This window comes from Moschus berezovskii, chromosome 13, assembly GCF_049115385.1.
Source record: "Moschus berezovskii isolate FMDL1 chromosome 13, NW_MosBer_1.0, whole genome shotgun sequence".
Classification (NCBI taxonomy): Eukaryota; Metazoa; Chordata; class Mammalia; order Artiodactyla; family Moschidae; genus Moschus; species Moschus berezovskii.
The window spans coordinates 66,101,031-66,114,883 of record NC_142472.1 but is presented as its reverse complement, the minus strand read 5'-3'; the positions used below and the strand labels follow the sequence as shown (position 1 = coordinate 66,114,883).

Genomic DNA, 13,853 nt, shown 5'->3' with positions numbered 1-13,853 from the left:
GGATGTTATACGGCATAGTGACTACAGTTAACAATATTGTATTGTATATTTGAAGGTTGTTAAGAGAATAGATGTTAATAGATGTTTCCTATTACCAAAAAAATTTTTTTCTATGTATAGTGGTCAATGTTCACTAAAGTTATTTTAGTGATTGTTTCACAGTACATAAACATAGAATCACTGTGATATATATCCAAAGCTAATACAATGTTATGTCAATTATCTCAATTTTTCAAAAAATACATGTGTGTGTATATATATTTCAGAACACGTTCATCACCCAAAAAAGAAACCCCATACCCATTAGCATCTCCTCTTATCCCTAAATCCTAGCAACCATTATTTCTGTTTGTATGGTACTGCTTATTCAGACATTTCATTTAAATGGAGCATATTTCACTTAGCATATTTTCAAGGTTCATCCACATTGTAGTGTATGTTAAATTTCATTCCTTCTTAAGGCTGAATAATATCCATTATATGGATATACCACACTTGCTTATCCATTCATCAGCTGATGAACACTGTACTGTTTCTACTTTTTGGCTATTATAAATAATACTAATAAGATATTTTTTGTGGAAAATTTCTCATTTCTCTTGAGTACATACCAAGGAGCAGCGTTCTGGGGTCACAGGGTACTGTGTCAAACTTCTTGAGGAACTGTCAAACTACTTTCCACAGCAGCTATATCACTTTATATTCCCACCAGCAATGAGGGTTCCAGTTTCTCTACATTTTCATCAACATTTCCTTCATCCATTTTTTAAAGTTTTAGCCACTACAGTAGGTATAAAGTAGTATCTCATTACGGTTTTGGTTTGCATTTCCTTAACAGCTAATAATGATGGTGAACATCTTTTCACGTGCTTATTGGCCATTTGTGTGTCTTCTTTGGAAAAATGTTTCAAATCTGTGGCCTGTTTTTTTAAATTGGGTGTCTTTTTATTTCTGTGTCTTAAGAGTTCCTTTTATATTCTGGATTCAGTTCAGTCGCTCAGTCGTGCCCGATTCCTTGCAACCCCATGAATCACAGCACGCCAGGCCTCCCTGTCCATCACCAACTCCCGGAGTCCACCCAAACCCATGTGCATCGAGTCGGTGATGCCATCCAGCCATCTCATCCTCTGTCGTCCCCTTCTCCTCCTGCCCCCAATCCCTCCCAGCATCAGGGTCTTTCCAAATGAGTCAGCTCTTCACATCAGGTGGCCAAAGTATTAGAGTTTCAGCTTCAACATCAGTCCTACCAATGAACACCCAGGACTGATCTCCTTTAGGATGGGTTGGTTGGATCTCTTTGCTATCCAATGGACTCTCAAGAGTCTTCTCCACCACCACAGTTCAAAAGCATCAATTCTTCGGCGATAAGCTTTCTTCACAGTCCAATTCTCACATCCATACACGACCACGGGAAAAACCATAGCCTTGACCAGACGGACCTTTGTTGACAAAGTGTCTCTGCTTTTTAATATGCTGTCTAGGTTGGTCATAACTTTCCGTCCAAGGAGTAAGCGTCTTTTAATTTCATGGCTGCAGTCACCATCTGCAGTGATTTTGGAGTCCAGAAAAATAAAGTCAGCCACTGTTTCCCCATCTATTTGCCATGAAGTGATGGGACCGGATGCCATGATCTTAGTTTTCTGAATACTGAGCTTTAAGCCAACCTTTTCACTCTCCTCTTTCACTTTCATCAAGAAGTTCTTTAGTTTTTCACTTTCCGCCGTAAGGATGGTGTCATCTGCATATCTGAGGTTACTGATATTTCTCCCAGCAATCTTGATTCCAGCTTTTGCTTCCTCCAGCCCAGCGTTTCTCATGTCACCCTGCTTATTTAACATATGTTCTGGATACTAGGCCCTTATCCAATATATGATTTGCAAATATTTTCTCCTATTCTGTTACTGTCTTTTCCTCACAGAAGCATAAATGCTTTTAATTTTGATGAAGTCAAATTTATCTAATGTTTTTTTTGGTTGTGTTTCTGGTGTTATGTCTAAGCAACCACTGTCTAATTAATTCAAGGTCATGAAAACTTATGCCTAGGTTTTTTTCTTTCAAGGGTTTTAGCTCTCACATTTAGGCTGCCCACTCATTTTGATTTCATTTTTGTAATATGGTATCAGGTAAGAGTCCAACTTCACTCTCTTGCATGGGGATATTCAGTTGTCTACTACCACTGCTTGAAAAGACTACTCTTTGCCCATTAAAATATCTTATCTCCATTTTCAAAAATCAATTGACCAAAAACGTATGGGTTTGTTTATTGATCTATATGCCTATCCTTAAATACTATTGCACTGTTGTTGGTGGTTTTGTTTTTTTAATCCCACAAAAGAGTATAAAGAGTAATGACTTCAAGTAAAAATAAGAACCAACAGTCAAGTTCCACCTGTGCCTCTTACTTGGGAATCGGCTATAATAAAACTCATTTTCCTCACTCTTACAGAATTAGTAAGATGTGAAATTATCTTGTAAACAATAAAAGGTAATATAATTAATTTCGTACATGTTTTCTTAATTACTACAATCAACCTCATAAATTATGGCAGCCAGAAATAAAAGCACATAATAAGAACCTTTCACAATTTATTTCTTAAGAAACAGTACCTAGCATACAGTAGGGCCTCAATAAACACTTATTGAGTGAAATTAACTATTTTCCAATTGCTCTGTATTCTATTTATTTCCTATGTTAAGACTGAAGAAAAAACTTAAAATTTTAAATCATCAGGTTCTTTCTTTAGCAATTCTTTCCTTGAGGAAAAAAAGGAAGTAAATTTCCCTTAGGCTACTTCTAGCTTTCGAGAATTATCCAGTACTGTATTTAAGACGGTTCTCCTCATATATTTAATAAGGAAAGGGAAAATGTAAATATAAAAGTCAAAGTGAATTCAATAATATGTGGTAACAACCTGATTTATTTAGTTAGTATTTCCTACAGTTACACTCTACAGTTGCAGTATATACTCTTAAAGAGGAAAACACACCTTTTATTTTTTTGTTCCAGCAGTGTAAGATCAATAATTTGTTCAGAGGAAAGAGCAATTACTTGGGAATCAACAATATGTTTTAGTCCTACAAATTTCAAAAGTGAGGTCTAATTTTTTAGTATTATTGCTATAATTACCTACCATAAAATGCAACCAGTTTTAAAAGTGTTCAATCCAAACTATATCCAATCTCTGGAGATAAATCATAATGAAGAAGAGTATTTTTAAAATAATGTATATACATATAAAACTGAGTCACTTTGCTATACAGAAGAGATAACACTGTAAATCAACTATACTTCAATTTAAAGAAAGGAAAAGTGGTGTCTAACCCAATTATTTTTAGTACATTTACAAAGTGGTATAAATTTTTAGATCATTTTTAGATCATCCAGTTTTAGACCATTTCCAACTCCATGAAAAGATCCCTCATTTCCATCTGCAGTCAGTCCCCAGTCCATTCCCAGGCAACCACTAATCTATTTTATGGACATTCCATAAAAAACATAATCATACAACATGTGGTATTTCACACCTAGGATAACATTTTGGAGATTCATCCACCCTGTAGCATGTTAACAGTTCATTTATTTTCATTGCTAAATAGTATTCCAAGTTTATCTTCTGCCTGATTATAAAACAACCCACAAACAATCTGTGATCTCTTTACAAGAAGGTTTAAAAAAAAAAAGGCTACCCAAAATAGCTACTCCTTGTATACTCCACACCACTGCCACTGTCTTTCTAAAATCCAAATCCAATCATTTCTCCTCTACTAAAATCTCTTCAACAATTACCATCAACCTAAGGCAAAGTCCAAACTCCTCGGCAGAGCACACACTACAGGCCATGCCAACCTGCCCAGTCTCGTTCCCTGTTGCTGCTTTCTTGAACACTCTGCCAACAATCAGTACTAAGGTATATGCGGTTCGCCAATGCTCTCTTCTATCATCTTTTATTTCCTTGTACTCATCTACTTTACAAACTTTCATTAAGTTTTCAAAGTCCAACTTAATACACCATTTCCCAGCACCAGCCTCACTTTCTCAGCAATATGTGCTATAATCAAATTATTTCTGACACCAAGCCTTAACTGTTTACCTCTCTCTCTTACCAAACTCATCCCAGGACCTAACCTTGTGTCTGAACATCACTGGTATTCAATAAGTATCTGTTCAATTAAACAATATGTTCTAATTGCTAACATTCTTCTGCTCACTTCAATAAGGAAGATCCACTGTACTCTTAAAACTGAAGGTAAAAGGCCCTAGCAGACATAGTGTTACACAACTGGAAGGTTTAAGGCAGTGGTCTACAAAACATGGTGTACTCCAGGGGTCAGCAAACTATGGTCCTCCAGCCAAATCCAGCCCACAGCTTGTCTCAGTAATAAAATTTTCATTGAAAACAGCCACACTCATTCATTTCACTATTGTCTGTGGCTGCTTTGACCCTACAACAGCAGAGTAGTTCCAACAAAGACCATATGGGCTCAAGAGCCTGAAATATTTACTATCTGGCCTTTAAAAAGAATTTGCCAACCGGAATTACATCACGATGCGTGGTGAAGGGAAAGAAAATATCACAACTGCCTATATGTAAGTTTTTTCATCTCATCTTTCAAAACTTCTATTTTTGTGTATGCTTTCTAATATTAATACATCAGTGATATAGAATTACTAAATATAAAAATGTACATACATTAGGGATGGTGCATGTCCATAGTATTATTAACTAATACAGGTGACTCAATTGAAAAAATTTTTTTAAACAAAACACCTAGTAAGTCTTATTAGGACAGACAAGTTTTAGAGTTTACTTGAAAATTTAGTAATCAAAATTATTATATGAACAACTGGGTTCTGTAAGTGCTTCAAAGCACAGAGAAAGAGGCCTAGAATGAAAAAATTTTCAAACCAAAATGCTCAAAACATCTCTAAGGAATCTTCTATGAGGTTAAAAATGTAATTCAAACGATGCAGATAGTACTGATTCTTCAAGTTGAATGCAATAAAATATGTGTTACATATATCTGAACTGCTTCAAAAGTGCCTATGGTTTTTAAAATATCAGTGTAATAGACAAATCAAATTCCAATTTGCCTTAAGTCCTGAAGCCCAACTGCCTGATATATAATTGATAGATGATAAACATATAAGCTAATAGAATACTTCACTACATTTTTTTTTTTAGTCCACAGATACTTAACATAAAGTGCTTTTGTAACGAAAGTGTTCCTTCGCTGTGATTGTTGGCTGTTTCCATTTAAGACAACAGATACTAACCTAAAATTCTGAAGGACCCAGGAAATTCCACATTCCTCCTTTTATAGGTCCTTAAGGTTAGGAAGGTTGTTTCTAATAACTCAAAAGTTGAGGTCTGATTGCCATGCTCAACAAATTTATGAATCGAATTTACCAACTGAACCTGGATTTGTCAGGTTAGGATTGTCATTCTGTGTTGAATCATGTTCTCCGACAAATAGTCACAGCCCCCAGAGAGAACTACACTCTACTCTGCTCACCTTTAAGGCTCTTTCTGAGGCCTTCCGAGATGACTAGCATCAGACTTTTGAGGAAGGCTAGCCATTAGACAAGGCTTTTCCCCACGATCTGACTGCTTGAAGTGACATCCAGGACCAGGTCGATCCTGTATCCAGGAATCACGACCCTCCCTGAGGCACCAGTCATCGTGAGACAGTCAGTGCACTTTGGCACTTCTTGAAAACCACTGGACTGCTCCTTTAGCTGAAAGGAAAAAAAACATCAAAACCACAACAAACAAAACAAAGGGGGAAAAATCAGTAATTCAACCTGAAAAGACAGAACGTGGGGAAAAATATACCAAAACAGCCTTGTCTAGGTCAAAATGTAGCCTTGTCTTGAAGTAGATCAGTTTCAATATCGTTCCAATCACTGCACAACATTTATTCCTAATAGGCAAGCCTAAAAAACTGTAAATCTGTTGTGTTACACCTGAAAAGAAAGCTTCAAAGTGGAAGTTATGTATAATAACTATTTATGGAACACACCTAAATAACATAATGAAGGTATTTACAAAAAAAAAACTAACAGCCTCAGGCTTAGGCAAATGTGTCCCAACAGAAGTCCAAGTTTTCAGCTTTTTCATGCTCTCAAACTGTAATCTGACTTAGAGAGGCATGAAATACACCTAACAGGCAGACCTGAACTGAGTTTAATTGGCAGAAAACTGTCAGTGCAGTCAAAGCCAATCGACTAGTATTCTTAAATTACATACTGTTGAACAGAAAAGGAATTAAGTTTCCATCCTCTTTATAAATGACTTGACACTACTACAAGGAATACCCCTCACACACATACAGTGCTCTTGTACTAGGCATTATGAATATCAATCTTCATGCTTGTTTAAACACTTAAAAGATGCTTACATTATGGCTTTAAACAAAACAACTCAAAGATCCGATAAATAAAAAAGACTTAATGTTTATTTAATCTGCTTCAAAACAAAAATTCTATCAGAATTCATAGATAAAATTCTCTTTATTTCTGGTTTTAAATACAAATTACTTTTCCTAAGACATAATGTTAAAAGGCAAGAAAAAGTCTTTATGTGTATTGTCTTAGAAGTTGCTGATAACTCCTTTAATACATCTGTACCCTAAAGATAATGATACTTCATTAAACAATTATGTTATATTCTTTTCTACTACTTATCCCATATTCCCATTTCAGTTACCACTACCAAACCTACACAGATTCCCATGTTGGAAACCTCAAAATATTACTAAACTGATATTTTGTTTTCACTTGTCTGAAAATACAAAGTTTGACCTGTGTCCCCCACAAAAATATGCATACACATCTAAATAATATCTGGATAAAGATTTCAGGTAATTCACAGAACCCTCTGAAATCCAAGTATGGACCCTGTTCAGAACCCTGTCAAATACTTTGCTTTGGTCGAGGTCCTTCCTAGCATACCTGACTCAGATTTCTGCCTTCCTACGTAGGCACTGGCTTCGTTTCGGCACATCCCATGTTTTTCCTGGGTTATTGTATGTACTGATAGCTTGCTGATTCTTCCGAGTTTACTGTCCTTCAACTGTCTTCTTTCGTGTTCCAGCAAAGTACACTTACTAAAATGTGACTCCTCTGCTTAACATCTTCAGAACCTCCTCTGCACATGTTAACAAAATCACCTCCTTAGGGGGATTATCTGGCCTCTACCTGCATTTCAAGCACTCACTCCTCCTCCCTACCATGACCACACTCCCATTATATAATTTACCACCTCCCAATACACTGTTTTCATACTTTTATATACACTGTTCCCTCTTCCTGCAGTGTCATGGCTCAATTCCTTACTCATTTCTCAAAACTTAGCTTCTCTCTTTTTGTTTCTGTCATGAGACTCATCTTAGAGTATTAAAAATGCTTATTTACTTTCCTATCTTCAAAGATAATGTTGTCGAGGGGAAAAGCCTTGCTTAATTTCATCTTTGTGTCCTCGGTACCCAGACTACAGCAATACTAAATATAAATGTATGGTATGCCACTATTCTTGTACACAAACCAAAGTCACTATGCAGCGCAAGAAAAATCTTTGCTGAATTAATCTAAAATATACTTTAGGCATTCAAAATTGGAACAATTCATTATAGAAAGGTATTTTAGCAGCAACTCTCTAGTAAGTAAAAATTAAGTTTAACTATCACCAGGTTCTATATACATATATCACTTTTTAAAATAATGCTAGCTACAAACATCCAAATCAGGAATTAAGGAATAACAAAGATAACAGAAAACTACAGAGTCCTATAGATAAAAACTCCCAAGGCAAATAACCAACAGTATGAAATATGAACTAATACTCCCCTCCTCCCCGTCCTGCCCATCTCAGTCTCAAGGTCTGGGCGTCCTCTTCAATGGAGCACACCGTATGTAGCAACTAAAGGCTGACTACAGTCAGTACAGAGGTTACTTCACAGCCATCCAATAACGGATTCTAAATTATACCAGACACAAGAAAGAATGTATTCATAGAAGACCTATTACATACCCTTCAGACACCCAATTCCCAAGTTTAACCATTCTAAAGGTCAAGAGTCAATTTTTAAACAAAACATTGCTAGTGAAAGTTGCTCAGTCGTGTCCAACTCTTTGTGACCCCCATGGACTATATAGTCCATGGAATTCTCTAGGCCAGAATACTGGAGTGGGGCACCTTCTCCAGGGTATCTTCCCAACCCAGGGATTGAACCTAGGTCTCCCGCATTGCCCGCAGTCTTTATCAGCTGAGCCACAAGGGAAGCCACATGTATTGCTAGACATGTACATGAAAAAGTTTTATCTTGCTTTGTTAAAGTGGTTTATTTTCACATGTGTTTGTTTTTTTTTGTAGTTTAAAAATGTATGTATTTGTAGTTCCAGTTATGTTCTGAAACTATGGTTTCCAAACCAGACTGTGCATCAAAATCAACTTGGACACACTGAAAAAAGTACAGATTCCCAGAGGAACCAAAATTTCCAGAACTAGAGCTGAGGCATGTACATTTTATAAAATACTCAGGTGGTTTTGATGCAGCCATTTGAAAACTACTTTTCTAAATATCAGTCATTTATATATGGAAGAGCTAGAATCAGAAGAATAGAAACGTCTGCAGATAAAATTTTCCTTACATGTGTGGGATTGGTTTTGCTTATTGGTTCTGACAGGCTAATAAATGCAGGGTGAAGTTGCCCCACACTCTGAATAAAAACTATTTTGATATAGCTTAATATACAGAATTCTAGATAATACATTAGTAATTGCAGCCATACAACTTCCCTAGTGACCAACCAGCATTTCTTTTTAAGTATTCTATCATAGTCTTTGTCTAGAGGCAATCCTTAAGAATTTTTCTTTGCTGATTTCAAACTCAAATCCTTAAGAGTCTGACTTTGAAAAAAGATATATTTTAAGAGTATAGCAAATGTGAATTACTGAAAATTCATTACAGTATTAAAATATATCAACCCTTTTAATTGTGCATTTTTATAATTACACATTTTCAAATATTAATAATTGTTGATATATATATACATTTCTACAGCATACCAGAAGTAAGGGGTTGAGAGAACAGGGCCAAAATATAGGTACAAAAGAAAATGTGAATGATCTACATCCAACAAATTCTTATTAAATGTTCCTGGAAAGTTGAATTAATAGAGACTAACATATTTGGTCATGTTATACATATGTTCAGAACATCTGAATCAGTAAGACAGGAACTAATCTTGATAATGAAAACTCAGAAACGCATTTATACACAGGTCTGTTTAATACATTCTACCATACTACAGTAATATCCTTCAAGATTCCTTATAAATCTTATTGAAAAAGAAAAAAAAAAACAAAAGTCTCCCAAATTCTAACTGTACTGAGAAACAACAACTTAAAATATGTGTCTAAAAATCTTTGCATGATTAAAATAGTTTCAATAGCTTCTGGCACATATTTTGGTAACTTTAGTGAAACAAAAATACTTTATGGAGGGACAGAAATGTGGTTTCTGATTTCAGATAGAAGAAACATTTTAAAATTCTGGATTGTCTTTTAAACATTACACAACATGAAGAGTTAAATGCAAACTGCAATTATAGATCCTAACTATAGATTATCCTTATAAAAGGTAAATTCATTCTATATTGCCCAGAATGATCCAGAAAAATCACTAATACCAGTCCACATCTCAAAGACTGATGGGACTTCTGCATCAACTTTTGAGAACTGAAAAAATGAAAGATAAGATCACAAAGAACAGCCACTTTAATACACAGTTAAGCTTACTCAGACATTTCTCTTTCTACGAACAAGTACTCGTTCAATAAGTTATAAAAGTAGCTGTCCTAGTTTGTCTTAAAAAGCTGGAAAACTCATAAGAAGGCAAAACTTTTCATGTCAAAAGCCAACAGGTTTTTTTGACTGCAAAATTCGTCTCTAAAACGTTAGCCTCTAGGGCAATTACAACATTGATAAAGAGATGCAAAGCGTCTTCAGCAAATCTCAATATCTGAAAGGTAACACTACTATTAGCACTTTCAAGGAAGAGAAAAATAACTGCTACATGATCCTGGAATGTCATTCATCACCAAGAAGGGACTGGCAGGATTTCTTCTGGCTACTTTATTGAGCAATATAGTTAGCCACATGTTCCTGGAATCATAGCACAGAAGAATTTTCCATTGCAAAAGAGTATTAAAGAAGATCTTAATCGCTTCTCTGCCTTTTGGCTAAGATCAAGTGTAAAGAAGATCTTCTCTAGCAATAAAAACCAGAAAATTTTTTTCAGTAACTCTAATTATAATTTGGTATAATCTGATACATTAGTAACATAGCATGATGAATGATACTAGAAGTATTTGACCACAAGTATGCTTATCAACACCAAAGATGACTATGGCAATAAGAAATGCACAGATTTCTCATGAATCAGAATTCAAGGTCCCATCTAACTCCTACCTCATAAATGAAAACACTTCAAAAAAAGAAAATTATCAAATAGCTACATTTAGAAAGTCAAAAGATACACACATATTCTTCTACCATAAACCATCATCAATATTTCTACAGAGTTATCCAAAAACACTACACTAGAAATACACTCATGAACAACTCAGACAATGGCCTAGATTTTCATTAAATAAGGCCAAAAAAGATAATTAAAATCATAAATTAAGGTAAAATGATGTTACACAGCTCAGTTATTTCGTACAGAATACATGCTATTTCTCTTCTAACTCCTAACACACTGCTAAATGATGACCTGTCATAGAGGAAATAGTATCCCTGTTATTATTTTGACAAACAAGTAATTAGATCATTCTGGCCTGTACAAATTTAGCCAGGTCAGGAGGCAATATGGCACCAAGTTCTTCCATGAACTATTTTCTAGGCTCAAAACAACTTTGTACCAAGTTTCTCTATAACTTTCACAGACATAATCTATGAGCCACATCCTGTACGGAATCACAAGATCCTTGAATTTAATCAAAATTAAAATGACTATAAAAATTTACATTACACAGGATTTGATACATGCACAGGATAGGTAATATTAACCCTCCTCTCCTCCTTTAGTGCTTCCATACACCTCGTATGTATCTCTATTCTATCATCCATAAAACCATTTAACAGACAATCCTCCCCCATAAGACTGTGAACTTAAGAACCAGAAACCCACCCTATTCATCTTTGTTATCTTCATTACCTAGAAATGTCCTGGTTATAATGGTCATGCAAGGGACACTAAGAGAACAGGAACATAATACCCATGTCACAAATGTAGAGAGAGGGGAAGCAGACAACAGCAAATTTCAAGAACATACAGTAATAGATTTAAACAGAAAGACAGCAGATAGCATCAGGGAAAAAGCACTGGGTCTGGAGGGGCTGGGATGTCTTTGGAATTTAGATCAATTCTAATCCAGAGTTTGGCAATAATAAATGTTATAACCTTGAGCAAATCTCTTTGCCTCCCCAGATCTCAATTTCCTCATTTATAAAATAAAAAGTAATACGCCATAAGGATGATTTCAAAGCAGCAGGAACACTTATTACTGGAAAATAGCACGAGCAGAAGAGACCAATACACTATGTGAGATAACAGAACTTTGAGCAAAGGGCATCGTATGGGTGGGATGCACAACTCTATAACAGGTTACATCAACAGCAGTCACGGATACTCAAGAATTATAGACACATATCTAATGTGGAAATTATCAATATTCATTCAGTAAATCTTTAAAAATAATCAAGTTTTGCCAAAGGTAAAAGAGGACTGAAGAAAAAGAGGCAAAGGCAATATTCTGCTTGTTATTTCCCAGTAAAAATTACAATACAGATCATATAACACACACACACTCACAAAAAAACGAGGAGATCGAAAAGCATCTTTATGTCCTCAAAATGTATCACATTATTTAATTATTTGGACTCCAAGAGACAAGTATTTCACATCTCAGCAAAAAATTAACCTTCCACAATAAACACATACAGGATACATTCTCTGGCCCTCAAAGTGTGCCTTGTTGGAATATTAAGAACCCAACATGGAGATGACCAAAGAAACTCCTAAACTTGAAACCCAAAACAACTCACAGACCTATGTTCCAACAGCATATCCAAAATAAATCCTTGCCTCATAACAAATGAATCGTCTATCTCAGATAAGAAGTTGTGATCAACTTTGATTGTGACTATCAGACTCAATAGAGCAATATCTGTAACCAATACTTTTTTAAAGTAAGCCTTGTTCTCAGCACTATGCTAAATATTGTAGAAGATACAACAGCACTAAAAGGTATCCGCCCACAGGAAAATCGTCCCAACCTTACCAGGAATGAGTTTTAGGTTACTATAAACACATAGTTCTACTTCTCCAGTATCTCTCCCAAGGACCGAGGACAAAAGGTGAGCAATTCCAATATCCACATCCATATTTCAAGATAGTCTCTAAAGCTAAAACAAATTATCACAAAGCAGATCCAGATATATGGAACAAAATATACTGAACCCCAAAGGGAATTTCTACGAAGGATGTAAGACAGAGTACCCTGAATAGATACTCTCACATGGAGGAATACTTCATATAAATGTAAAATACAAATAAAAAAGAAAAATACCTTTGTAGCCATAACTACAAAACAAAATCATAGTATTTTCGACCTGATTACTCCTACCTCAATCTCTCTCAAATTTTTCAAAAGGAAGGCAAAGTGGGAAAAATGTGAAATTTTCAAATTGAAGTTAAACAATCTATTCACTCTTAATGTATATAATCAATGTCTATCTGTTTCTGAAAAATGGCAGAATATAATTGGCTATACAGACCAACTAAGTTTAAGAAAGCCCCAAGATCCATTAATGTCAGCTATGGAGCATTCCATAGCTATGTCCATAAATTATTTAATTACAAATTTTAATCTACCTAATTTTTCAACTGTTTTTCTGTGAATTATATCCTAAATTCCCCGTCAACATCAACTGTTCAAACAAAATAAATCTGGCTCTCTTCCCCACAAGTCAAGATCAGGAAATAACGATTCTATACTAGTTCCAAAGCTTCATGGTAGAATTATACAGTGTTCTTTTCATTAGAGCCTACCAAGTACTCTCATTCACATCATTCCATTTCAGTCTTTCACCAGCCCTGTGAGGTAAGGCAAGAATTTATTTATGGACGAGTACAGAGATTTAGGGATGCTCGGTACCAACTTCACTGCTAGAAAGCAGTTGAACAAAGACTAGATGCCCACGCGTCTGGACTGTATATCCAATTTGCATTCCACAATGCCACACAAATCAAAGCATTTCTAAAAATTACTGAACTTAAAAACTACACTTTTCCTAGTTAAACCCTTTGTAAATACAGTGAGAATTAAAATTAAAATTCTAAATCAACTGCAAGCAGTAAAGAGAATAGCCTAAACCACCTCCTTTCTATATCAACCTATTTTAATAAACAAACATGATATTCAAGAGCAGTTCAAATATTACAGTAAAAACATCTTAAAAGTCAAGATGAATCCCTTGCACTGAACCTATCACACTACACACACCCAACTCTGCACAATGCATGCTAGCAGAGAATACATGAGGCTAGCTCTAACTTATTTATACAGTATCTGACTGAGAATTAAAATCTCCAAAAACCTTCACTTTTCTTAGACTTAATCACCTCTTGGCTTTACTGTACTCTAGTCTAGGAGTCTCCACAGTGGAGTGCACGTGACAATCCACTGAAATAAGAAGCAATTATTAAAATGCTGCATCCATTTTTTGAGCCTCAAAATAAGAACTCATTTTACTAAATTTACTGTAACTGACACTGTGACCCTCACA

At 35.3% G+C, this 13,853-nt stretch overlaps 1 protein-coding gene across 5 annotated transcripts in view; it reads right to left on the bottom strand.

Moving 5' to 3' along the window:
• Positions 1 to 13,853, bottom strand: part of INTS6 (integrator complex subunit 6) — a 104,458-nt gene that overhangs the window by 68,638 nt on the left and 21,967 nt on the right. The window contains exon 1 of one of the 5 annotated variants that reach the window (XM_088842733.1): positions 5,515 to 5,641. The exons of the other annotated variants lie outside the window; for them this stretch is intronic. The gene's annotated coding sequence lies outside the window, so the exon portion shown is untranslated. Of the gene's footprint in view, positions 1 to 5,514; positions 5,642 to 13,853 lie in introns of those variants that run through there. 5 annotated transcript variants of the gene reach the window in all.